The sequence below is a fragment of the Calidris pugnax genome, unplaced genomic scaffold, assembly GCF_001431845.1.
Source record: "Calidris pugnax isolate Ruff unplaced genomic scaffold, ASM143184v1 scaffold147, whole genome shotgun sequence".
Classification (NCBI taxonomy): domain Eukaryota; kingdom Metazoa; phylum Chordata; class Aves; order Charadriiformes; family Scolopacidae; genus Calidris; species Calidris pugnax.
Window position 1 is genome coordinate 6,163,312 of NW_015092359.1, and position 3,958 is coordinate 6,167,269.

Genomic DNA, 3,958 nt, shown 5'->3' on the forward strand with positions numbered 1-3,958 from the left:
TATGGCGCTTCCGGGTCCCTCCTCCATCCCCCGCCCCTCTTCCGCCTCGCGAGAGCCGCGAGCCGGGCCCGGCCTCTCCCTCAGCCGGCGGCCCTCCCCCCGCAGAGCGGGCCCTGCCTCCCGCCCGCCCCGCGCCCTTCATTAGTCACCGGGAGCAGCCTCTCTCGTTAAAAGCCGCCGTTCCCGCCCCGCGGCGGCGGTAGGGCTCGTCCTCACCGCAAGGGAAAGGCCCCTCAGCGCCCGCTTCCTCAGCCCGGGGAGCGTTTGAAACACGGGGCCTAAGAAAAAAGGGGCGCGTCAGCCCAGACGGGTCGTGGAACCGGCGCTTAGGGACGGGGGCGATAAAACAGTGCTAAAACCGGCAGCAGAGAGGTCAGAGGGGCAATAACCCTCACCTCTGCGAAAGCGGTGAAGGAGTAAAGGAAAACACGCTTTTGTTAGCAGAGCTTCGGTGACTTATTTTATTGAAAAGGGCAAAATTCGAAACACGTGAAGAAATCCCTAATAGAGATACGGTGTGAAATGCTGAGGAAGATTGTTGAAGCCAGTAATGAGGGGGAAAAAAAAAACAACAAAAACCAAACCCACAAAAACTGGTGGTGTTTGTGTTGATAATTCGACGGTAAAAAGTGTGACTTTGTGCTGGAGCCAGCGTGGGCCTGACCTGCACCCTCAGCTGCATCCCAGCCCGCCCCAGGCTGCTGTGCCCCCTGTTCTGGCCACTCTAACCCAGGGGACACCTCTCAGCATCCCGTTCTGGGCACGTCGTTTCCCATTTTCAGTGGATTTCATCCTTTTCTCCTAGTCCTGTGTCTCCCAAGTTCACCACCTTCACCTCAGGATGGTCTTGTCCAAGTCAAATAAATAGCCTCAGCTGCAAACGCTGTCACCTCATTGCTCATCATTGCTTCCATAAACTTCACGCGTCTGGTTGCAACAACACTGGCACCCAGATGGACACGTCCCACCTGCTGGACCTCCACATGCTGGGAGCTGGCCTTTTATTTCTGCCCCGCTTCTGCTGACTCAGGAGTTCAGAGTCCCCAGGAGAAGCTTGTTTGTTGTTCTCTAACCACTTTAACGATTTTGCTTTTAACATTGTCTTTTGAGGGACTTTGTCAAAACTTTCTGGAAAAATCCCAAGCAAGTTACATCAACTTATTTTCCTTTACAGGCTAGTCTCCCTGGCTTACAGGGCTTTTCAGGACATATGACTCTCTTTTTCCAGTGCCAACAATCCTAGCAAAAAAAAAAAAAAATTAAAAAATAACACCCACACTGGTTCCCATTCGGGAGGGACATTTTTTCCCCTTGCACAGAGGCAAAGCATGGCCTCACATCCATGAGGAAAGAAGACTCTCTGTCCATGTTCTGGCTAGTACCTGAGCAACATGAGCAGAAAATCACGGCCAAGCTCAACCAAGGATCCAGATCATCACACAAGTCAACCCAGGAATCTAACCTGAACTGGAGACAAACACCCTTCCAGCTCCAGGACTGAAATAGAGCCCCAAGGAGCATGGGAAGGACGTGGGTGGTGGCCTCAGGTGGGGCTGGGGAGGGCCATTAGGGCTAATTAAGGCTAATTAGTTCCATCGGCATGTGAGCATCTCAGTGTGGTGGCAGTCCAGGAGCCAGCCAGTGCCCAGAGGGCTCAGCAGTGTCTCCCTGGGCAACAGACAAAAAAAAAAAAAACGGAATTTCAAATTCAGAATAAAAGCCCGGCTCCTACGTTTCTTGCAAAGTGTGCAGGTGCAAAAATACATTTTAAACAAACATGCAGCTGTTTGTTTAAGTACCCTTATGTGTGTTTGCGTTGTCAGGGGAAAAAGGTACCCTTGTGAGAAGCTCCTGAATGGCTCTATTTTTTTCAAAGTGTGACTAAATTTGGCAATAGTGGCTAAACAAATTCCCCAGTATGCATGCACTCTTGGATATCACAAATATACTGGGATCTGGGGTATGGTGTGGGGAGCGTAGCAACATCCCTAGCAACCATAACAAACAAAAATGGTTCAGCTCTTCATTAAAGCCTGTAACAGGATTAATAAGTGTTTTGGCACGTGTGCTTCTGCTTTTGCTTCAGCAAGGATTTGAACTGTGATACAAATTTGTGAGGTGGGAGGAGACATGACAGCACTGATGGATGTGCCATGCGCCAGGCACAGGCTTCTCAGGGATGCTACCTGGTTAGGTGATATAATTCAGATTTTAACCTGCAGTTGAAAATAACCTGATGCTCTCTTCTGTGTTAAAGAGATAATTATCTTTCTTTTGTTTGCAGGGACAGAAGGTGAAGAGAAGCCCAGGGATGCTCAGGACTGTGGATGCTCAGCAGGGAAAGGCCCATCAGGAATGCATTTTGGAAGGAGGAGGAGGAGGAAGAAACGGGACATGAAGCCTTCTCTCGTCCCTGCCCTGAGGCTGGGGCTTGTCTCACCTCATGGGGTGAAGAGGAGAGGGAACACTTTCCCATGCAGACCTTGGAAATTCAAAAGCACCATATTTCTCTCCTTGAACCTAATGGGCACCGTGTAGCCTCCCTCCAAGGCCACCCCTGCATGAGGTTTTCAGCTTCTTCATCCTCACCCCCAGTTATTTGGGGTGAGAGAAGATGGCTTTGGGGTTTGGCCAGGGCAGCCAGCCTCTCCCGGGACACACAGAGCACATCTGGAGTCAGCTGCCTGCCTTCAGCCCACGGAAGGGGAGCAGAGGCAAACCAGTTATTTTTTGAGCTCCGAAATATGATTATCCCAAAGAGAAGTTGTATTTAGCAGGGCCAGAAGAGCATCTCTCTGCACATTCCAGGCTCGAGAAGTCTGCGAGATGCCGGAGCGGCTGCTCTGGGATGGGAAAAAAATCTCCTTTAGTCAGCTCAAATGCTGGCCAGAGGTTTGCAGCCCAGTCCAGACATTGGAGAGCTGACCTTAGATGTTTCTGTGGCTGAAAGGGAAATCCACAGCCAGCTAATGCTGGGAGAGATAGCTGAGCTTCCCGCTCTGGTCCTGGCCCTTGAGGAGGGCGAGAAGCAGCTGGGAGGACAGGCAAGGCTTGGCAAGCTCCAGCAGCATGCCAGACTGTCCTGGAGAGGGGAAACCAGTTCACCCTGGCCTCAGAAATTAAGAAATCAGTTTGGGGTTGTGCTGTGAGGAAAAAGGCTCCAGTGCAAAGCTTCAAGTGCCTGTTTCCAGCCTCGTTAGCCACTTAAAGCATCAGACGGAAACTATTCTGCCCTGTCAGGAACTTATCCTCTTACAGGCTCCTGGTTTTTGGCTCCCAGAGCCCGGCGAGGCGGGGGTGTAAAGAGCTGTCAGGGCAGGGATGATAAAACATATTCCCCGTCAGAGGTGGCACAGCTAGGAGCAGGTGATGGAGACAGCAGAGGTAAGGCACCAGGAGCTGCTCCTGGAACATCCCCAGCTTCCCTTTCTGCATCTTGTGGAGGAGCACATCCCCACATCCAGGGAGTTCCTTCCCATCCCTGAAACGCCGTAACAGCCCATCGCAGAAGCGCGTCCAACCAGGCTGAGCAACCACAGCAGGGCAGGCCATGCCTGCAGCAAAGGACAGGCTCTGGGCTGCTGGCTTTGTAGCCTTCTTTCTCCTGCCCCCACAGCACTGCTCTCTTATCTAACACACTAATTGAAAACACGCACCAGGGTGGGTTCACGGGGACAACTGCTCCCTTTCCTGGATGAAACACGGCTTGGCCAGGATCCAAGTAGCTCCGAGGAAAACCTCATCACCTGCTGCTCAGAGCATCCCAGGATGCAGGCACACAGCAGGGCAGTCCAGCAGTGTGTCCTGCCCATTCCCTGTCCTTCCTCTGACGATGCCTGGCATCATCCTCTGATCACAGCCTGGGCTGTGCACTGAGCTGGGACCCCCAGGCTCCCAGGGAAGGTAAAGCTGGGTTTCCCCAGGTGTACCCCCACAGACCAAATTGTCTCCATGTGTT